Genomic DNA, 23,652 nt, shown 5'->3' on the forward strand with positions numbered 1-23,652 from the left:
TACAGTACGTTTCATCATACCACAGGATGGTACCTACACTACTAATTAAGTTGACTTAACACTAGAGTCAGTACTACTTGCTGTAAACAGGGAGCAGACACAAAGAGCAGCAAGAGTAAACTGAACTGATAGCAAATTAAGTCACTGCATGCATGCACGCACACATACATAGTCAAAACCACTAGCTAGCTGAAGTTGAGCAAGTCAAAATGACTTACTGAATCATTCAGAGCACCGCCTCGATGCTCAGCTGCTTCGTAAACATGTAACGTTTGGACTTGTGCTTAATCATACGAAGGCCACGAATCATCCCTTTGCCTTTGCTGCCGTTGTTGGCATTGTTGCCATCGTCTTTGCTGGTGCCATTGTTGCCACTATTGCAGTTGAAATTGTCTTTGTTGACGCCATTGCCATTGCCGTACACTACCTCCATACCAGTAAAGAGGGCAAATTGCTGGCCAGTAACCATCTCGCTGCTGTCCTTGTCGAATTTCATGTCATTAAAGAAGCCAGCAAAGAAGAACCTGCCTGAGCCGAGGCTGATGATCTTGGAGTCGCACAATTCATTCGGCTGCCACGTGCACTCCTCTGGCAGGTCATCATCCTCCCAGATCCGCAACTTGTCTGGCAGCGGCTCCTCCCCTCTGACAACGCCAGAGAGGTCGACAGCGATGGGGAGGCGGCGTGAGAGGCCAAACCAGAGCCCGAGCTCCGGGACGTACTCCGCTTTGCCATTGAACGGCATGATCCAGTCGCCAGCCTTGCTCCACTCGCGAGTCGCGGTGTGGAAGCAGTAGGTGCCGGTGCCCTCTGCGCCGGAGATGGAGAAGCAGATGGTGTCACCGCCGACAAGGGCGTGACCGTAGACCAAGGCGTGCTTGTGGTGGATGATCCACGGGGGCAGTGGGAGGATGTCGCAGTGCCAGGACCTGCGACATGCGGCGGACGGGCGGCGGCCCCTCCACAGCAGGGCCTCGAACTGCGGCCGCGATTCCGCCATGTCCGGGTGTAGGACCTGATCGATGATGTAATCATGTAGAGATCGCCCGCGTCTTCGCCATCATGGAGGTGCAAGGCCGACGGAGGGACGGAGATGGCCAGCGGCGAGTCCTTGTGCTGGTGGAGGTTTGGCATGCTATCGATGCAGCGGCAGTGCTCGCCCGTGTCAAAGCGGAACAGGTTGTTGGCGCGGTCCCCCAAGATGACCTTGTTCTCCGACGCGGTGGGGAAGAAATGAATGACATGATTGGTCGGCAGGGAGGACGAGACTACCGGCGGCCTCATCATCACCTGGCTTTTTGGAGACTTGATCTTGGGCGCCGCCGCCTCCGCCGCCGCCAAAGCAGTCTTGAAGCTTCTTCTCCTGTTGGGCGCCCAGGCCTTGGCGGGCGTCAGTGTTGGCACCACCTTCGCATGCGCGGCCGTCTCTTCTACCGATTGGTGAAAAAATTCCATCTTGGAGAGGTCTAGGCGCCGCAGCGAATAGACGCGTTTGAGCTGGTCATACACCCCCAGATTTACGAACCGCCTACCGCCGCCGCTCATCTCCCACGATCTACTCAGTATGACCCTGCTCTCCTGGGTGGGTCAGACGTTGTAGATTGAAAAGAAATAAGGACAAAATTGGATCAAAATCGAAGCAAATTGACACAGATCTACCGGCGGCGAACATGGATCAGAACGGCGGCGGGAGGGAGGAGGTAGGTTAGTATTGTCGTCTCGCCGAGTTATTTGCCCAAAACCACCGGCTAGGTAACAATTTAGTACCATATTCAAGTCAGGTCACAAAAAATCACAAAAAATGCATTCAATGTGGAACGCGATTGTCTTATATTCACCTACGAAAAATAGCAAAACCGACAAGTTGACCCCACTTGTCAAATATTTCGTTGAGGTGGCCCAAGGTCCTTGAGGGAGTTCCGGACTAGGGGGTGTCCGGATAGCCGAACTATCATCATCGGTCGGACTCCAAGACTATGAAGATACAAGATTGAAGACTTCGTCTCGTGTCCGGATGGGACTTTCCTTGGCGTGGAAGGCAGGCTTGGCGATACGGATATGTAGATCTCCTACCATTGTAACCGACTTTGTGTAACCCTAGCCCTCTCCGGTGTCTATATAAACCGGATGGCTTTAGTCCTTAGGACGAACAACAATTATACCATAGGCTAGCTTCTAGGGTTTAGCCTCCTTGATCTCGTGGTAGATCCACTCTTGTAACACACATCATCAATATTAATCAAGCAGGACGTAGGGTTTTACCTCCATCAAGAGGGCCCGAACCTGGGTAAAACATCGTGTCCCTTGTCTCTTGTTACCATCCGCCTAGACGCACAGTTCGGGACCCCCTACCCGAGATCCGCCGGTTTTGACACTGACATTGGTGCTTTTATTGAGAGTTTCTCTGTGTCGTCACCATCAGGAAGGATGCCTTTTCCCGTCTTTAAAGACGGTGCCATCGTCAAGGGAGCTTTGGCCGCCGGTCAGACTATCCGGCTTGGCGGTTTTCTCATGACCGCCTGTTCGGCCACCGCCCCGACAATGACCTCTCAAGTCATTAAAAGCGATCTTCACGTCAGCTCGGAGTTCGCCGAACAGCTAGATCCGATTGAGCTCTCCTCCGTAAACGAGCTCTTGGATCGCATCGCCGCCCTGGGAGTCGCTACCGACTATGATCAGATTGCGCTTAAAACCGATCTGAGAGAAATTAACTCTGCCCAGGTTACCCACCACGTTGTCGTGGTAGAGGAACAATGCGGCGACTCTTCTTCTTCTATGTTAAAAACCAACTACGTCCGGGTTCCGGATCCCTCCATGCCGGATTCCCGCGGAGGGACGGACGCTAATCAAATACTGAACCTAAAGTCAGGCATCGGACCAGATTCGTTGGAAAGCGCTCAGCAAACCAAGCTTCCGAATCCGGAAGCTTCTTGGCCTTTGAGCCTCAGATCGGGCGGGGTTCCGAACTTAATTCCACCCGCCCACCCAAACATAAGCGATCTATCTCAAATACGGCAAGTGCCCAATGAAACAGTACATCATTAGTGGGCCAGATTCCTCCTGGTTATGAACAGGATAAAGGACTGCCGTGAAGAAAGCGCGATTTCAATCCTCTACAACAACTGCACGGACAAGGGAATCATAAACGCCATGAGTCATCGCGAAGTTACACGCTTCGCCGACCTAGCGACCATTGTACAAAAATACTACGCGATGGAGAGTGCCTGGAAAACCAAAACTAGGTTTTGGGACAATCCGGCCCTGAATACAACCCCAGTCCGAAATAAAAGGGTGCATCATACTCAAGCACCTGGGTTAAAAACCAAAAAGCAAAAACCCCCTAAAGGGTACGGAACCGTACTCGAGGGATGGCTCAACGGACACTGCAAAATCCACAGTACGGAGGGCGCCACTCCAACACATAGCCTTCGAGCATGTTGGATACTACGGCAGGTGGCCAAAAGTGACGTAGGCTTTTTAGCCCCGGGCAACCAACCCAGCAGTACCAGTATGATACTAACAGTCTTCGAGACTTTCGCATCAAATAATATGCGGAAACGAACAATCCGCAGCCTCGCCGAAGTCTACCAAGTAGCAACAACAAATCCATGGAGCGACACGGCTATCACCTTCAATGCCAGCGACGAACCTAAATTCCGAACAGCTAGAGCACCAGCCGCATTGGTCCTCAGTCCGATAGTGGACGATTTCCGTCTTACTAAGGTGCTCATGGATGGCGGCAGCGGATTAAACCTCATCTATGAGGAAACCCTTCACAAAATGGAAATTGACTGGAGCCGCATTGAGCGAAGCAGCACAACCTTCAGAGGAATAATCCCTAGTCGAGAAGTACGTTGCGCAGGAAAAATCACACTAGATGTAGTGTTCGGCTCACCGGACAATTACAGGTCCGAAGAGGTCACGTTCCAAGTGGCCCCATTCGGCAGCGGATATCACGCTCTGTTAGGGCGAGAGGCATTCACAATCTTCCAAGCTATACCCCATTACGGGTACATGAAGCTCAAAATACCCAGACCCAATGGAATAATCACTCTCGCCAGTGATCCAGATATAGCAGTCCGCGCTGAAAATAAGATAGCCGCACTGGCCCTAGAGGCATTGTCCGAAGCCCTAGTGGCAGAGGAACTAACTACGCTGCGCTCCATGGTGGACAGGGACGATGTGATACTCGATAAGAGGTCCAAGTCGACCTCTTTTAAACCAGCAGACGAAATAGTCAAATTTCAGGTCCATCCAATGGACCCCACAAAGACGGCCTCCATTGGGGCACAATTAAGTCCTGATGTCGAAGCCGCACTACGAGAATTCCTTCGGGAAAATTGGGATATTTTTGCCTGGCACCCTTCAGACATGCCAGGAATCCCACGCAGGCTGGCAGAGCACAGCCTAAATATCCTAAAAGGATTCAAGCCAGTCAAACAAGCTCTTCGGCGATGTTCTGAACCCAAAAGACAGGCAATGGGAGAGGAGCTAGCCAAACTCTTAGAAGCCGGATTCATCAAAGATATAAAATATCCGGACTGGCTAGCCAATCTAGTAATGGTACCAAAAAAGGACAAATCCTGGCGCCTCTGCGTCGATTTTAAAGACCTTAACAAGGCCTGTCCAAATGACCCTTTCCCTCTCCCCCGCATTGACCAAATCATCGATGCTACCGCAGGGCACGATTCATTGTGCTTCCTCGATGCATACTCCGGATACCATCAAATCAAGATGGCGGAGAAAGACCAGGCCGCAACGGCATTCATTACTTCATATGGGCCATTCTGCTTCAACACAATGCCCTTCGGACTCAAAAACGCCGGCGCAACATATCAGCGCATGATTCAAACATGTCTGGCTACCCAGATAGGCAAAACAGTAGATGCATACATAGACGATGTGGTCGTCAAGACCAAACACGTCGAAACTCTGGTAGAAGACTTGAGGGTGACATTCGACAACCTTCGAGCATATGACATTAAGCTCAATCCGGAAAAATGCGTCTTCGGAGTACCAGCCGGAAGCTCTTGAATTTCATTGTATCCGGTAGAGCAACTGAAGCAAACCCGGCCAAGATCCGAGCTCTGGCACAATTGGATATTCCAAAAGACCTCAAGCAAATACAAAAACTAACCGGATGCGTAGCGGCCTTAAGTCGCTTCATCTCCCGTTTGGGAGAAAAGGCTTTGCCCCTCTACCGCCTCCTCCGGCGCACCGAACGTTTCGAATGGACGGATGTTGCCACAGCCGGACTCGAAGAAATAAAGGCCATACTGGCAACAAATCTAGTCCTGGCCGCGCCCAACCTGGGCGAACCTATGTTATTATACATCGCAGCAACACATCAAGTCGTCAGCACGGTACTCGTCGTCGAACGAGAAACAGAAGGGCACAGATTCCCTCTTCAAAAACCAGTGTACTACGTATCCACTGTTCTAACTCCATGCAAGTCCCGGTACCCACATTATCAAAAGATAGCGTATGCAGTGTTCATGGCATCCCAGAAGCTGCGACACTACTTTCAAGAGTGTTCCATAACGGTGGCCTCCGAAGTACCTCTCAACGATATTATAAACAATCGCGAAGCAACGGGCAGGATTGCAAAATGGGCTATTGAGCTCTTATCATTTGACATAACCTACAAACCATGGCGAGCTATAAAGTCGCAGGTTCTGGCTGACTTCGTCGCCGAATGGACCAAAGCCGAACTCCCTAAAGAGTACGGCGCGTACTCCAATTGGATCAAGCATTTCGACGGATCCAAAATGTTGGCTGGCTTGGGGGCTGGCGTCGTCTTGACGTCCCCAACTGGAGACACAATCCAATACGTACTTCAAATAATGTACATGGACTCCAACAACGCAGCCGAATACGAGGCCCTTCTACATGGCCTCCGGATGGCAATCTCCATGGGCATTCAATGCCTAGAGGTGCGCGTGGATTCAAACCTCGCAATATCCCAAGTAAATGGAGACTTTGACGCCAAAGATCCAAAAATGGCAGCTTACCGCAACGCCTCCTAAAAATGTCAGCTCGGTTCGAAGGACTCGAATTCCACCATGTAGCCCGGGATAATAAACAGGCAGCAGACGTGTTAGCATGCATCGGCGCGAAACGAGACGCTGTCCCTCCAAACATCTTCCTGGAATGGCTCTTTAAGCCATCCGTATTATGGGAAGAGGAGTCCGGAAATAACAATCCGGAGCCAGCTGCATCACCTAACTCAGACCATTCTGACACAATCGGCGGCTCAGCCAATGAAATAACACCCTCAGCCCACGAAATAATGGCAGTAATTGCCCCGTGGACAGAACCATTCCTAGCCTACTTAATCCGGCAGGAACTTCCCGAAGACCAAAATGAGGCCCGCTGCATAGTTCGGCGATCTAAAGCCTACAAGGTTCATGAGGGAGAACTTTATAAGAAAAGCACAACCGGAGTCCTTCAAAGGTGTATCTCCGAAGAGGAAGGGCGAAATCTATTGGCTGAAATTCACGCCGGACTCGGCGGGCACCACGCTGCAGCCCGGGCCCTTGTAGGCAAGGCCTTCCGCACAGGATTTTATTGGCCAACAGCCCGGGCAGATGCTCAGGACTTAGTCCAACGATGCGTCGGTTGCCAGCTCTTTGCTAATCAGAGCCACATGCCACCCACCGCCCTCAAAACTATACCCATCACCTGGCCGTTCGCGGTCTGGGGGCTTGACATGGTTGGACCCCTTAAAGGGGGAACCCACAAGCACAAATACTTATTGGTCATGGTGGACAAATTCACCAAATGGATCGAGGCCAAGCTGGTTAAAACGGCAGAATCCGGACCTGTGATAGACTTCATATCCGGGGTAGTACACCATTTTCGGCGTCCCCCACAGCATCATCACTAATAACGGCATGAATTTCACTGCCGACGAGGTTAAACTCTGGTGCAAAAACATGGGCATCAAGCTCGATTACGCTTCAGTCTATCACCCCCAAACTAACGGTCAAGTCGAGCGAGCAAATGGTCTAATCATGAGCGGCATCAAACCCAGACTAGTGCGGTCCCTCAAGGAATCTAACACGCACTGGGTAGAGGAGCTCGACTCCGTACTCTGGGGGCTGCGGACCACGCCAAACCGAACTACTGGATTCACACCATTTTTCATGGTATACGGTGCAGAGGTAGTTCTGCCCTGCGATATAATTCATGACTCACCTCGTGTGCGCATGTACGAAGAAAGAGAAGCCGAGTTGGATCGGCAGGACAGTTTGGACGCCTTAGAGGAGGAGCGGGACGTGGCAAGGCTCATTCTGCATTTTATCAGCAGCAGGCTCGAAGATATCAAAGCAGAGAAGTACGGGCCAAAACTTACAATGTTGGCGAACTTGTTCCACGCCTGCCGGACAAGAAAAAGGACAAACTTAAGCCCAAGTGGGAAGGTCCCTTCATCATCGACCAAGTCCTGACCGGTGGAGCATACCATCTACGTAACGCATCTGACAACCGACTCGAGCCGAACCCGTGGAACGCAGCCCGTCTCCGAAGATTTTACGCCTAACGCCGGACTCAGAGCTCGTCTCACTCCCCCATCCACCTTTTTATATTTTTTACTGTCTCTTGTCCCCCTCCTTCTTCCCACTTTTTTTTCAATACCTTTTATAGGATGATTTGCGCTTTGTTCGCACACACTTGATGTGCTCCTAGCACTCATTATACCTGGGGGCTTCTTTAACAGAAGTTTATTCATACGGGCTTCATGCCCAATACATGTGTCATACTTCCGCATGTACCTTTTATTCACCATTATATGCATCGATATGACTTAAGTTTTGGCCAAGCTGGGTTACCTGGCTCCTGTGCTTACCCCTACGTTCCCGATTGTTCGGCTAGGAGGTAAAGGGAGCACCTCTGCGATTGTTACTGCCGGGTCAGCCGGATGTGTACCTCAGACTGGGTGAAGCCTAAAGCTAGCGTTCTTAAGAGAATATTCGGTCGGTGACTTGAAAGATGATTTATTACTTACTTATTTATCTGCCCCCAGATGCTTTTTCTGCTATTTTCGCAGTCCGGCATTGCACTTTAGGGCATGCCTCCCAGGGAAAGGAACCCTTAACGGAACTATTCGCCCTGGAAGATGTTTCTTACTAACCATGTAATATAACATAGCTAGTTGGGCACTTGTCTGCTAAAGCAATTATGACCCCGACGCCTTGTCTCCATGCATATGCCCCGGTTCTTTTATAACCGTAAGGGTATTCGGACACACTCCGGACTGTTGGGTCCCGAGGTTGAAGCGAAACGGTCCGCAAAGACAAACGATCTACAATCCGGCTAGAAGGCATTCTACATGTCATTTTTTTTTAAAAATTATATCGTCAAACTGATCTCGTGGACGAACAACAATCATACCATAGGCTAGCTTCTAGGGTTTAGCCTCCTTGATCTCGTGGTAGATCCACTCTTGTAACACACATCATCAATATTAATCAAGCAGGACGTAGGGTTTTACCTCCATCAAGAGGGCCCAAACCTGGGTAAAACATCGTATCCCTTGTCTCCTATTACCATCCGCCTAGACGCACAGTTCGGGACCCCCTACCCGAGATCCGCCGGTTTTGACACCGACAGTCCTACTTGTCGGATGCATCTCTTCTTCCCCTCTCTCTTCCTCCTGTCAAAAAAAAAGAAAAAAAAATATCTCGCGCCGCCGCCGGAGCCCAACCCTAGAGAGCCACTCCACCGCTGGCGAGGCGCCCGACCGCCACAACCACATACCATCCGGCTCGCCTCTTCCAGCGGCGGCTAGTCCGGAGGTGAGTACCCGTCGATGACCCGTCATGCCATGGGAGTTGCACCTCCAGCTTGCGCAGACCACAACCTCCTCTGTGTGCGCGGACGGTGCTACAACCTGGTCCTTCGGCCGTGAGTGCCCCGCCAACCCTGCTACCGTCACTTTCAGCAGGACCGCCTCCACGGCCCTGCTCCAGCAATGGACGACATGCTGCTCCTCCCACACCAGCCACTCCATCTAGGAGTGCAGCTCTGCCTTCCTGCTCAGCTCCGTGCCTGTGACGCCCCCAATTCAATCGCACACTAATCATGCATGCAAATGTGTATGATCAAGATCAGGGACTCACGGAAGATATCACAACACAACTCAGGGGCCTCGAGGGCTCGAATACAAGTGCTTGAACATAAACAAGTCAGCAAAAGCAACAATATATGAGTACAGACATAAATTAAACAAAGTTGCCATAAGATGGCTAGCACAAACTGGGATACAGATCGAAAGAGGCGCAGGCCTCCTGCCTGGGATCCTCTTAAATTACTCCTGGTCGTCGTCAGCGGCCTACACGTAGTAGTAGGCACCTCCAGTGTAGTAGGAGTCGTCATTGACGGTGGCGTCTGGCTCCTGGGCTCCAACGTCTGGTTGCGACACCCGAGAAGAAGAGGAAAAAGGGGAAACGAGGGAGCAAAGCAACCGTGAGTACTCATCCAAAGTACTCGCAAGCAAGCATCTACACTACATATGCATGGGTATATGTGTAAAGAGGCAATATCGATGGACTGAACTGTAGAATGCCAGAATAAGAGGGGGATAGCTAGTCCTATCGAAGACTACATTTCTGGCAGCCTCTGTCTTGCAGCATGTAGAAGAGAGTAGATTGAAGTCCTCCAAGTAGCATCGCATAGCATAATCCTACCCGACGATCCTCCCCTCGTCGCCCTGTGGAAAAGCAATCACTGAGTTGTCTCTGGAACTTGTGTGGGTGTGTTTTATTAAGTATTCGGTTCTAGTTGTCATAAGGTCAAGGTACAACTCCGGGTCATCCTTTTACCGAGGGACACGACTATTCGAATAGATAAACTTCCCTGTAGGGATGCACCACCTAACCCAACATGCCCGATCCCTCTGTTCGGACACACTTTCCTGGGTCATGCCCGGCCTCGGAAGATCAACACGTCTCAGCCCCACATAGGCACAACAGAGAGGTCAGCACGTCGGTCTAAATCCTATGCGCGCAGGGGTCTGGGTCCATCGCCTATTGCACACTTGCATGTTGCGAACGTGGCCGGTGAGCAGACCTAGCCTCCCTTATACAAGGGCAGACGTTCTAGTCCAACCCGGCATGTGCCGCTCAGTCCCTGACGTCAAGAAGGCTTTGGCTGATACCACGACGTCGAGTGCCCATAATTGTTCCCGCGTAGTTGGTTAATTAGTGCGTATAGACCAGTGGCCAGACTCAGATCAAATACCAAGATCTTGTTAAGCATGTTATTTTGAAGTAACCGCGGACGCCGACCAGGGCCAGGACCACCTGTCTCCTAGGTGGTCTCAACCTGCTCTGTCGCTCTGCCACAAAGTAACAGTCAGGGGCCGTCGGGAACCGACCCACCTCTACCGGGATGGAGCCACCTGTCCTTCCAGCCCCCACATCGGAATCACTTGCGGGTACTCTACGAGCCGACCCGACTTTAGTCACCATCCGTATAGTATGTATATATGTAAGTATATACCCGTGATCACCTCCCGAGTGATCACGGCCCGATAGTATAGCAAGGTAGACAAACAAGAATGTAGGGCCACAGATGATAAACTAGCATCCTATACTAAGCATTTAGGATTGTAGGTAAGGTATCAACAACTGTAGCAACAATGACAGGCTATGCAACAGAATGGGATTAACCGAACAGTAGCATGCTACACTATTCTAATGCAAGCAGTAGAGAGAAGAATAGGTGATTTTTGGTGATCAAAGGGGGGGAGCTTGCCTGGTTGCTCTGGCAAGGAGGGGTCGTCAACTCCGTAGTCGAACTGGGGGTCGCCGGCAGTCTCGGGGTCTACCGAAAATAAGTAACTAAGGGGGAACACAATAAATAATAGAGCAATCAAATCATCACAAAGCGTAACATGACAATACGCGGTGCTAGGTGTGCCCTAACGCGGTAGTAGGTGATACCGACGAAGGGGGAAAACATTCGAGAAAGTATCCCCAGCGTTTAGCGTTTTCGGACAAATGAATCGAAGGTGAAATGTTGCATGTTTGCTATGCTAGGGACATGTGGCTAACGAATGGGTTGCGTATTCAGATTCATCTCGCCGTTCTAAGCAACTTTCGTGTACAAAGTATTTTCATCTGAGCTACAGTTAATTTTATATTAATTTTCAAAGTTTTAAATCACATTTGGAATTATCAGAATTAATTTAATTCGAAAACGTTTATTGCGTCATCATGACGTCAGCGGTCAGTGTTGACCGGTCAAACAGGGCAGTGGCTCTCGTCTGTCATTGACTGTGATTAACTAAACATAATAACTAGTTTAATTAGTGATTAGGTTAGTCTAACCGGATTAATTAAGTTAATTAATTATTATTATTTTTAATTATAATTTTTTATTCTTTTTAAAAAAACTCTGCCTATGTTGTCTCAACATAGCCGGTCCCAAGCCCGGGTAAAGGAGGAGGGTTGTGATAGGCTTGGCGAGCCAACGTAAAAACTCAGCCACTCTTATGGAGATGAAACCCAAAAGATGTTCGTTGGGGCGTAACCCTCTCAGCGACGCACCACATCGGAACCCGGGTGTGGTGGAAAATGGGCAAGGGCCGGGCCGTCACCCCCCAAGTGGCGCGCCGTATCGTGATCCGGATACGGTGGCAAGTGAGCGAGGATCGGGTCGTCGCATCCTTAGTGGCGCGCTACATCGGCGCCCGGATGTAGTGGAAAATGAGCAAGGGTCTTCGCATTTGACTCGACGAGTGCGAAGGGTAAGGAAGCTAGCCGAGCCTAGGAGGATTCGCTTAGGTAGCTGGAACGTAGGGTCTCTGACAGGGAAGCTGCGGGAGCTAGTTGATGCAGCAGTGAGGAGAGGTGTTGATATCCTTTGCGTCCAAGAAACCAAATGGAGAGGACAGAAGGCGAAGGAGGTGGAGGATACCGGCTTCAAGCTGTGGTACACGGGGACGGCTGCAAACAGAAATGGCGTAGGCATCTTGATCAACAAGAGCCTCAAGTATGGAGTGGTAGACGTCAGGAGACGTGGGGACCGGATTATCCTGGTCAAGCTGGTAGCTGAGGACTTGGTTCTCAATATTATCAGCGCATATGCCCCGCAAGTAGGCCACAATGAGAACACCAAGAGGGAGTTCTGGGAAGGCTTGGAAGACATGGTTAGGAGTATACCGATTGGTGAGAAGCTCTTCATAGGAGGAGACCTCAATGGCCACGTGGGTACATCTAACACAGGTTTTGTAGGGGCGCATGGGGGCTTTGGCTATGGCATCAGGAATCAAGAAGGAGAAGATGTCTTAAGCTTTGCTCTAGCCTACAACATGATTGCAGCTAACACCCTCTTTAGAAAGAGAGAATCACATCTGGTGACTTTTAGTAGTGGCCAACACTCTAGCCAGATTGATTTCATCCTCTCGAGAAGAGAAGATAGGCGTGTGTGCCTAGACTGTAAGGTGATACCTGGTGGGAGTGTTGTACCCCAGCATAAGCTGGTGGTTGCTGACTTCCGCTTTCGGATTCGTGTCCAGCGGGATAAGCGTGCCAAGGTCGCTAGAACGAAGTGGTGGAAGCTCAAGGGGGAGGTAGCTCAGGTGTTCAAGGAGAGGGTATTTAAGGAGGGCCCTTGGGAGGAAGGAGGGGATGCGGACAATGTGTGGATGAAGATGGCGACTTGCATTCGTAAGGTGGCCTCGGAGGAGTTTGGAGTGTCCAGGGGAAGGAGAAGCGAAGATAAGGATACCTAGTGGTGGAATGATGATGTCCAGAAGGCGCTTAAAGAGAAGAAAGATTGCTTCAGACGCCTATACCTGGATAGGAGTGCAGACAACATAGAGAAGTACAAGATGGCGAAGAAGGCCGCAAAGCGAGCTGTTGGTGAAGCAAGGGGTCGGGCATATGAGGACCTCTACCAACGGTTAGGCACGAAGGAAGGTGAAAGGGACATCTATAAGATGGCTAAGATCCGGGAGAGGAAGACGAGGGATATTGGCCAAGTCAAATGCATCAAGGACGGAGCAGGCCAACTCTTGGTGAAGGACGAAGAGATTAAGCATAGATGGCGGGAGTACTTCGACAAGCTGTTCAATGGGGAGAATGAGAGTTCTACCATTGAACTGAATGACTCCTTTGATGAGACCAGCATGCATTTTGTGCGGCGCATCCAGGAGTCTGAGGTGAAGGAGGCTTTAAAAAGGATGAAAGGAGGCAAGGCGATGGGCCCTGATTGTATCCCCATTGAGGTGTGGAAAGGTCTCGGGGACATAGCGATAGTATGGCTAACCAAGCTTTTCAACCTCATTTTTCGGGCAAACAAGATGCCAGAAGAATGGAGACGGAGTATATTAGTACCAATCTTCAAGAACAAGGGGGATGTTCAGAGTTGTACTAATTACCGTGGAATTAAGCTGATGAGCCATACAATGAAGCTATGGGAGAGAGTCATTGAGCACCGCTTAAGAAGAATGACAAGCGTGACCAAAAATCAGTTTGGTTTCATGCCTGGGAGGTCGACCATGGAAGCCATTTTCTTGGTACAACAACTTATGGAGAGATATAGAGAGCATAAGAAGGACTTGCATATGGTGTTCATTGACTTGGAGAAGGCCTATGATAAGATACCGCGGAATGTCATGTGGTGGGCCTTGGAGAAACACAAAGTCCCAGCAAAGTGCATTACCCTCATCAAGGACATGTACAATAATGTTGTGACAAGTGTTCGAACAAGTGATGTCGACACCGATGACTTCCCGATTAAGATAGGACTGCATCAGGGGTCAGCTTTGAGCCCTTATCTTTTTGCATTGGTGATGGATGAGGTCACAAGGGGTATACAAGGAGATATCCCATGGTGTATGCTCTTTGCGGATGATGTGGTGCTAGTTGACGATAGTCGGACGGGGGTAAATAGGAAGTTAGAGTTATGGAGACAAACCTTGGAATCGAAAGGGTTTAGGCTTAGTAGAACTAAAACCGAGTACATGATGTGCGGTTTCAGTACTACTAGCTGTGAGGAGGAGGAGGTTAGCCTTGATGGCCAGGTGGTACCTCGGAAGGACACCTTTCAGTATTTGGGGTCAATGTTGCAGGAGGATGGGGGTATTGATGAAGATGTGAACCATCGAATCAAAGCCGGATGGATGAAGTGGCGCCAAGCTTCTGGCATTCTCTGTGACAAGAGAGTGCCACAAAAGCTAAAAGGCAAGTTCTACAGGACGACGGTTCGACCCGCAATGTTGTATGGCGCGGAGTGTTGGCCGACTAAAAGGCGACATGTTCAACAGTTAGGTGTGGCGGAGATGCGTATGTTGAGATGGATGTGTGGCCACACGAGGAAGGATCGAGTCCGGAATGATGATATACGAGATAGAGTTGGGGTAGCACCAATTGAGGAGAAGCTTGTCCAACATCGTTTGAGATGGTTTGGGCATATTCAGCGCAGGCCTCCAGAAGCTCCAGTGCATAGCGGACGGCTAAAGCGTGCGGAGCATGTCAAGAGAGAGCGGGGTCGACCGATTTTGACATGGGAGGAGTCCGTTGAGAGAGACCTGAAGGATTGGAGTATCGACAAAGAGCTAGCTATGGACAGGGGTGCGTGGAAGCTTGCTATCCATGTGCCAGAGCCATGAGTTGGTTGCGAGATCTTATGGGTTTCACCTCTAGCCTACCCCAACTTGTTTGGGACTAAAGGCTTTGTTGTTGTTGTTGTTGTTGTTTAAAAAAACTTTCTCTAGGTGTGGGGCCCATCTGTCATAGGCCCCAGGGGTGCCTTAGCGGGGCGTGAGTGAAATAGGTGCAGGGGCCCCCGCGGGCATCGGGCACGTGCGGTTGCGGGCGCCCGCACTGGACGCAGCCAGCCGGGGCCACGGCGAGGGGGGGTTTGCCAGCGCGGCGCCGGCGTGGCAGCGGCGAGGCCACGGCGGGGCAAAAGGGGAGGAGCAGGGCGCGGGGTGGTCGTCGCCGAACTGGTGCGACCGCAAGCCTGGGCGTGGCACCGAGCGAGGCAGCGGTGGTGGGGCGTGCACATGCGCGTGGTGGAGGGGTGTGCGCGCGCAGCGGGCGGCGGCGAGCAGTCGACAGGGCGGAGCGGGGCACTGCCAAGCGCTGCACGCGGAGGCAGTAGTGAGCAAAGGGGGAGGGGTTCACAGGCGCGAGCGGGAAGGCGGAGGCAGGGGCGCGGGAGCGCTCCGTGAGCGGGCACATCCACGCACGAGCGGGCGAGCGCGAGGGCTACAATGGTGGTGGCGGCAGCGCCACAGCACAGCAGCAGCTGCTGCAGCTCACGGCGGGGCATGACCAAGAGCGGCAAGGGGGGCGACGGCATGGCCGATGCGGTGGTGCGCGTGCGCGCGGTCGGCCTCGAGCAGAGGCAGGGAAGGAGGAGGAGGAGGCCTCAGCGCGGGAGCGTAGGGCGCGGGCAGTGGTGCTCGGGGTGGGGAGACGGGGACGATGCGGCGAAGAGGAGGCATGCCATCGTGGGAGCTCCGGCGAGGTGTCGAGGAGGAGGACGGCGAGGCAGCGTTCCGGGCGGCGAGGGCGCGGTCGCCCTGATCCTAATCTGGATCGGTGGACTGAGGGGGGAGAAGAGCGAGTGGGAGGGTTACGGGTTAGGGTTTCAGGACATGGGGTTAAGGGGAGTGGGGTGAGGCTGGATGGGCCAGGTGGGCCGGTCGGCTGTCGGCTAGCTGGGCCATTTGGCCCAGGGGGTTAAGGGGAGTGGGGTTATGGGTTAGGGTTTCGGGACATGGGGTTAAGGGGAGTGGGGTGAGGCTGGATGGGCCAGGTGGGCCGGTCGGTTGTCGGCTAGCTGGGCCATTTGGCCCAGGGGGTTTGGGGGGGTTCCTTTTCTCTTTTTTTGTTAGCTTTGTTTTTCTGTTTTTTTATTCTTTTCCTTTTTTCTGTTTTACTTATTTTAGAGCATTTTAGCATTTTCTAAACTTGTGTTTTCTTCACTATAATTACCTATGTAATATTTGGCACGAACCGAACATTTTAGTTTTAATGTTACAAAACTTTTATTGTTTAAGTTGAATTTGAATTTTGAATCATCGTGAGATTAATAACAGTAATCATGTTGACGTGGCATCGTTAGCAGAGATTAATGTAGCTTAGTTATCCGGGCGTCACAATTCTCCTCCACTACAAGAAATCTCGTCCCGAGATTTAAGTGGTGGAGTAAGGGGCGGAAGGTGCTGGTAGCGAAAAATCTAACGAGTCTTCTCGGTCTTGGCCGCCCTTTCGAAAAGGTTGATCCCTTTGGCTGATGTCTTCATTTCTCTGCTTCAAGTCACCATGATCAAGTCGTCATCCTTTCTTCGGGATCTCCATCATCCTACGAACGCGACCAAGAGGAAAAAACTCCGGAAGAACACATCTCCACAAAGCTGGGCATCTGACGGTGAACTCAATGGGAAATACACGAGGTACCCCACGAGTTGTATTTCAGTGAATTTGTTGAGTGCAATATACGATGGTACCAAAGTTTCAAACGGGTAGGCAATCATTCGATGACTAGACAGAAGCTGGAATGGGGGTTTGAACAACGAGAATAACATGATGTTTGATTCCAGGATGAATAATGGTATAGAATTTAGCTCATGAATCACATACGAAGCCAGGTGCAAAGGATACATTAGAATCCGGGTTGTAAAGAAGAGTCAGGTTTTGATCCAGTGAACCTGTGGGTTATGGGCCCACCATGTGGGTTGAAAATAGGAAGGGTGGTGACATCTTGCACAACCGCGACAGGGAGGCACGTTAGTGGATAGCTTGTCAGCTATGTCGGCAACAATGTCAGTACCAAGGACGGGGAACGAAGAGAACCATTTTCCTGCTCGTTGAATGAGGCGAACCAATTGGCAAAGTTTTCACCCATCGGTGGTTACCAGAATGTCATCAACAATAGAGTGGTACAACAAGGTGCTTACCTAAGCAGGGAATTATCTCTGGTCAGCTAAGTCAGATTACAGGAAAGGTTAAGAATAGAAAGGAAAACACGATTATCAGATTAAATAGAACAATGGAAAGGAAAATTGTGATTACACACAATTATTAGGAGTATATCATTCCCATGTGCAAGCAGAACATGGCATACACGGTAGGAGAGCAAGTACTCAACCATTCAGATAAGAGGCAAGGATTAATCAAGATGTTACCCATACAACGGTGTTTGGATAACTAACCAAGAAGCATTTAGCATCGTGCCTCCAATGTTACTGTTGATGAGCGGGGTATCATAGTCATGCTTCGAGGTAGCAATGATATGGTGTTTCAATCAAGGGCCAGCCTTTGGATACACAAATGATCCATCAGGAGCAACTTATAAAATAAGTCTCACAATTTCCTCGAGGAAGAATGTTTATCCTTGCAAAAGAAATTATAATGATAGGTCCTCCAGCCAGGGGGTGCTAGGCATGACATCATATTACCGGGTCATCAAAGGACCAACATCATAACTCCTGGAAAGTTGTCCCAACCATCATATCTGACCGAGATTCAGTTCCGATTGGTGTCATGATACCTCAGACTCGGGATGTCCGGGAAGAAAAGGTGCAACACAAATCGACGAAATGACATTGCAAGATTCTCGGGAAATGAACTATGGGAGCGGGTTGCTAAAACAATAGTTCATCATTAAACCAAGGAGGGGATGAGGAGGTGGCTGATGGGCTCAGCGACAATTCATCGAGAATTCCAAACGGATGGATTTCCACAATAATGTGAACAAGAAGATGACACTTGTCAATTCATATGATTTAATGTTGTATGCTCGAGGAAAACATACACCATCAATCATTAGTTGAAAGGTGTGCCCGAAATATGACCTTAGGCAGCAAGATCAATGTTAGAGTGACGATTCAGTAACCAACAGTTTAAGAACGAACTGTTGATCGTTAACTTCAAAGATATAGGGTTGCTAGAAGTACGGAACTCAAACAGCATCTTTAGCATATTGGTATCCTAGTTAAAAACAACATGGGGACCAAGGAAGAATGGTGATGGTGAGAAGTATCGGGGGAGTGAGGGGGGAGAGCGAGTGGGAGGGTTACGGGTTAGGGTTTCGGGACAGGGGGTTAAGGGGAGTGGGGTGAGGCTGGATGGGCCAGGTGGGCCGTCCGGCTCTCGGCTAGCTGGGCCATTTGGCCCAGGGGGTTTGGGGGGTTTCCTTTTCTCTTTTTTTGTTAGCTTTTTTTTCTATTTTTTTATTCTTTTCCTTTTTTCTGTGTTACTTAGTTTAGAGCATTTTGGCGTTTTCTAAACTTGTGTTTTCTTCACTATAATTACCTATGTAATATTTGGCACAAACCGAACATTTTAGTTTTAATGTTACAAAACTTTTATTGTTTAAGTTGAATTTGAATTTTGAATCCAAATACGATTGAACCATCGTGAGATTAATAAGAATAATCATGTTGACGTGGCATCGTTAGCAGAGATTACTGTAGCTTAATTATCCGGGCGTCACAGTGCCACCCCTAGACAATAGCAGCAGCACTAGGCCAAGACTTTGGACTCATGGCGAAGCGGAGAAGCACCAGCCGGCACGAGATCTCCTGCGTCTCTCCTCCTGCTCGGGCTAGCAGAGGCAGCGGCGACTTCAGGCCGCGCGGATGCCACAGCGGAGCGTGCGCTGGAGCAGCAATGCACGGCGGCCGGTGGCGCCGCGACGGTGCCCATGGAAGCCACGCTGGCGCACGCGATGGAGCGCACATCTGCCCTTGGTCGTCTAGGGCGGGGAGGCCACAGATCCGTGGTGGGCGCGGGCAGGCGGTGCATCTCCTTGCCGCGAATGCATCGGCCGACTCCCTGGTGCACCGCCGCGCGACCTCACCTAGGCGTGGTGCCACTGACGGCATGTGTTGGTTGAAATGCCCACGAGAAAATGAAGAGAGAAATAAAAAGAAAAGGTGAAAAAGATAAACACTTAAGTCATTGACAGGTGGGACCCTAGTCGAACTCAGCAAATTTTCCACATAGGCACGCCACGTCAGCCCGACATGCAGGCCCCACCTGTCAGTTTCACTGTTTCACGAACAAATCCAGCATCACTACTCTGTGTTACGAATTAGGTGCAACTCTGGTGGTTTTTTTGTCCCCTGGCTTAAATGTGGTGGTTTTGGATAAATAACTCCAGTTGTGACTGTATGTAGAAGGGGCTTGTTTGTTAAATGTTCATCGACTTTGGCTAGTACTTCAGTACGCATGAAGTGCCTTGGACCATTTACTCCGCTGTAATAAATTCAATTCGCAACAATGTAAGTAAAAGATGATTATCCATCTGAAACGAAGGTGTGCTGAAGCAGTATCTGGACAATAACAATTCAATCAACAATGTTAAACTAGCAGAACGCCCGTACGTTTCTATGGGCTATCCGCAAAATCTGGAACACTCGGTTAAACACAAAAAACCCATCCAATGACGCACCTTCCTTTTTTCTATCGGAACCTCTCATTCCTGACCGATTTCTCGCTGTAGCGGGACATTTCTCGTTTTTTTTTGCTGGAGCCACCTCCTTTAAAAGCAGATGACGTATACCTCATCTTCGCCGTGCATTGCAATAAGGATGAAAATTTTGATGCTTACAATATAATAGAATGGGTTAAACTAACACATACTATTGACACAAAACAACAAATAACTATAAAGATCATTCTCAAAGGCCCATTCAACTTTGCAAATGCAAATTGACATTAGAAGAGAGTGGCAACGTGAACATATTCCTAAATAAGCACCACCTCCATCCCACATATGCTAGAAGGGATAATTGTTGTTCTTCTCTTCCTTGTCTTTCCCTACATCTTCTACTCCTCGCCTCTTCGCCAACCCGTTTCATTGGCGCCAACCATCACCATGTCAACATTAGTTTGTTCTTCATCGACGCTTCATCTTCTTCTTTCTCATTCCTCACCAACTTTAGTTCTCGTTCCTACTTATTTCCTAGAATACTCTTTCTTTCTCTTATTACTTGGAACACTTTCTTTCTCCAACACCATGCACCACTTGGTGGCTTTAGTTCTTTTTTACTTCTTGTTTTTGGAACACTCTTCCTTTTTATTATAGCATGAACCACCTAGCCAATGTTGTGTCGTGTTGTCCACCCGTGAACATTTCGGCAACCGTCAGCGTGTGGATATCATGCGGAGCATAGACTTCATCCATCTTGGTGAATGCTAGGTCACCCATGTCACAAGCGCGTGATGACCGTTGTCCATGTTGGCAAGCGGTGCTCGGTGCTTGGCCATGTAGATGAGAGCCCGTTGATCGTTTTTGCCTACGAGCTTTCAAAATGATTCGCAACGACTAACTGCTTAGTTAATTAAATAAGTATAAAAAATAACGACCTACCTAATTCTATGCATGTCTAATTAACTGCCAACCAAATTAATTAATTATCTAACTAATTGGAAAAAAAATCCCTACTCTAATTATCTGTAGGTATAAAGAATTTTCTAACAAATTAATTAATTGTATTAATGAATCAATTTTTAAATTGATTCGATGCGAAAAAATTCCTATTCAAATGGACCTAATTAATTGCATACGTAATTAACTATCTAGCTGATTAATTGCATCAATGTTTCATTTCCAAATTGATTCGGTGCTCGATTTCTAAATTATTTTCGCATGAATGACTGCTAGAAACGACTATGACGACAACTACCGAGTAATGTAAGACACATTCCCTAACGAATTTCTTGACATTTTAATGGACACTTGATTTGAGAATGTAGCTGTCTGACTCTCTATTTGACTGGCCAGAAATATAATATGACCGTGTCCACATGGCGGTCTGACAACCCTCCTGAAGGAAATATGCCCTAGAGGCAATAATAAATTTGTTATTTATATTTCCTTATATCATGATAAATGTTTATTATTTATGCTAGAATTGTATTAACCAAAAACTTAGTACATGTATGAATACATAGACAAAACATAGTGTCCCTAGTATGCCTCTACTTGACTAGCTCGTTAATCAAAGATGGTTATGTTTCCTGACCATAGACATGTGTTGTCATTTGATGAACGGGATCACATCATTATAGAATAATGTGATGGATAAGACCCATCCGTTAGCTTAGCATTATGATCGGTACAGTTTTATTGCTACTACTTTCTTCATGACTTATACATGTTCCTCCGACTATGAGATTATGCAACTCCCGAATACCGAAAGAACACCTTGTGTGCTATCAAACGTCACAACATAATTGGGTAATTATAAAGATGCTCTACATATGTCTCCGAAGGTGTTTGTTGGGTTGGCATAGATCAAGATTAGGATTTGTCACTCCATGTATCGGAGAGGTATCTCTGGGCCCTCTCGGTAATGCTCATCACTATAAGCCTTGCAAGAAATGCGACTAATGAGTTGGTTACATGATGAAGCATTACGGAACGAGTAAAGAGACTTGCCGGTAACGAGATTGAACTAGGTATGATGATACCGACGATCGAATCTCGGGCAAGTAACATACCGATGACAAAGGGAACAACGTATGTTGTTGTGCGGTTTGACCGATTAGAATATCTAGGAGCCAATATGAGCATCCAGGTTTCGCTATTGGTTATTGATCGGAGGTTGGCGTCGGTTTCATGTCAAGGGGGGCCATGAGGAGTCCACGAGGCAGGGGCGCGCCTTAGGGGGGTGCCCTCCACCCTCGTGGTGGCCTCGGGACTCCCCTCCGGTATCTTTTCGTTCTAGTATTTTTTTTATTTTCCAAAAATATTCTCCGTTGATTTTCAACGCATTCCGAGAACTTCTATTTCTGCACAAAAAACAACACCATGGTAGTTCTGCTGAAAACAGCGTCAGTCTGAGTTAGTTCTAATCAAATCATACCAAAATCATGTAAAAATATTATAAACATGACATGAATACATCAAAAATTATAGATACGTTGGAGACGTATCAGGTACCTCGCGAGCGAAGTGTTGAACACCTTGCGGTTGTGGTGGAGACGCGGCCGGTGAAGATCACCCATGCCTCCTCGTACACACCTGCTGCCTGTAGAAGCGGAGATGAGGGCATTCCAAACAAGCTCAGGGGATACTGACGGCGTACTACAGCGAGGGTGGCCCACGGATGGCAAGCCAGGTGGTGGGCTGGACCCAGGGCTAGTGGGTTGTGACAATTCTAAATGCCTACGGCTAACGAAGGGAGCCCTCTCCAAGAAAGACTAGTAACTTGGAGGGCATGCCAAGGAGTCCTCTTTTGAGCAGGGCTTTAGGTCAGTTAGGATTTTTGTAACCCTAAGCCTCGTCCCCCTTTATAGACGAGGCTAGGGGACAGCTCAGGGCATCAACTTCATATTCATCGTCTCGGTAGAAACAATCACCTCATACTTGTAACCCCCTCACGCGATGTGTTCTCCACCACCAGTAAAATCAAAGCAGGAGTAAGGTATTACCTCAACCATGAGGACCCGAACCTAGGTAAACACCGTGTGTGTGATCGCCTCTGGTATTTCCGGTCATGCTATCCATCCTACCAAGGCCACTGGCAATTTTCAGTACCGTCAGAGCGTGACACGACAAAGACACGCAACATACAAGGAACACTATCAACCGTCCTTGATAATGTGGGGACCACGAGAAAGGTTCTCCGAAAGCAACGCCACCAAAAAGGGAACGATGCACAAACGCCACCATCGTTGAATCCTACCATTGAAGGTCAGATCTTGAGTTTTCACTCCGAAGAGCATGTGTGAGGGCCTTCAGCAAGGGCATGATGTGTAAGCACAATCATTGTTAGGTGCAACCAACAAAAACCAAACCTAAGGTTTTCACCCGAAAGAACCGGTACTCAGAAGAGCACCACCAAACCGTAGTCCTCATGTATTGTCGTCACCACTATCGTAAGAAGACAATGCTGCATGGGGGAGCACATCCACATGCCGTAAGCTTTTCTCAAAGAACTATTGGATACTAACTAGCTAATTTCAGAAAGAAAGAAAAAGGGCTACGATCAACAGGAAATATTATCAATTCAATTAGCGTGTCTCCCCAAATTAAGCTACTAGTCGAAAGCAATGTAATTCAAGTCCAATGTTTCTGTTAATGATCAGCCGGCTAACATTTTACCCGTTTTGCTGCTCCAATGCCTTTCAACTAGGAGAATTTCTCTTAAATGGAACTATGGTGGTCATGGATTTCCTAATTGTGGCCAAGTTTAAGGTATTTTCCTAATGATTTTGTACTTATTATACTCCTATAAAGGATGCTGCAATACCCGCCTTCTCAGGCGATTCACGGCTCCAATGACCCCTGCACTGTTCAATCGATTCCCAGTGCGACCCTGTGCCTGCCTGGCGGCTTCACCGCCGTTCGATCTTGTTAACCCGTTTCTCACCTTTGTGCCGGCTTCGTGTAGCGTCTTCTGGTTGACCCTGCGTATGCATTTCTTGTGCTGGTGGATCTTTTGCTTGGTTGCGTCTAATTCGTTTCCTATCGGAAACCCGCTCCTCTGCCCTCTCTTTTTTCTGTGTCATTTCCTTCCTCTCTGCCCAACTGTTGGTTTTCGGCCGTAAGACCGTTTTAAATGCGGGAACCTTTTCGGTCTTAGCAAGAATTAAACCATTTTTGTAGGCATCCCATGCTCTGAATCTTGATGCTGACATGATTCATGTCATGAACACGGTACCACAACTTACAGCATCGACA

At 49.0% G+C, this 23,652-nt stretch overlaps 1 pseudogene; it reads right to left on the reverse strand.

Moving 5' to 3' along the window:
- Window positions 1-226: 226 nt before the first annotated feature.
- LOC123067353 (uncharacterized) lies at window positions 227-1,546 on the reverse strand (annotated as a pseudogene).
- Between the last annotated feature and the right edge of the window lie 22,106 nt (window positions 1,547-23,652).

Source organism: Triticum aestivum, chromosome 3B, assembly GCF_018294505.1.
Source record: "Triticum aestivum cultivar Chinese Spring chromosome 3B, IWGSC CS RefSeq v2.1, whole genome shotgun sequence".
Taxonomy (NCBI): domain Eukaryota; kingdom Viridiplantae; phylum Streptophyta; class Magnoliopsida; order Poales; family Poaceae; genus Triticum; species Triticum aestivum.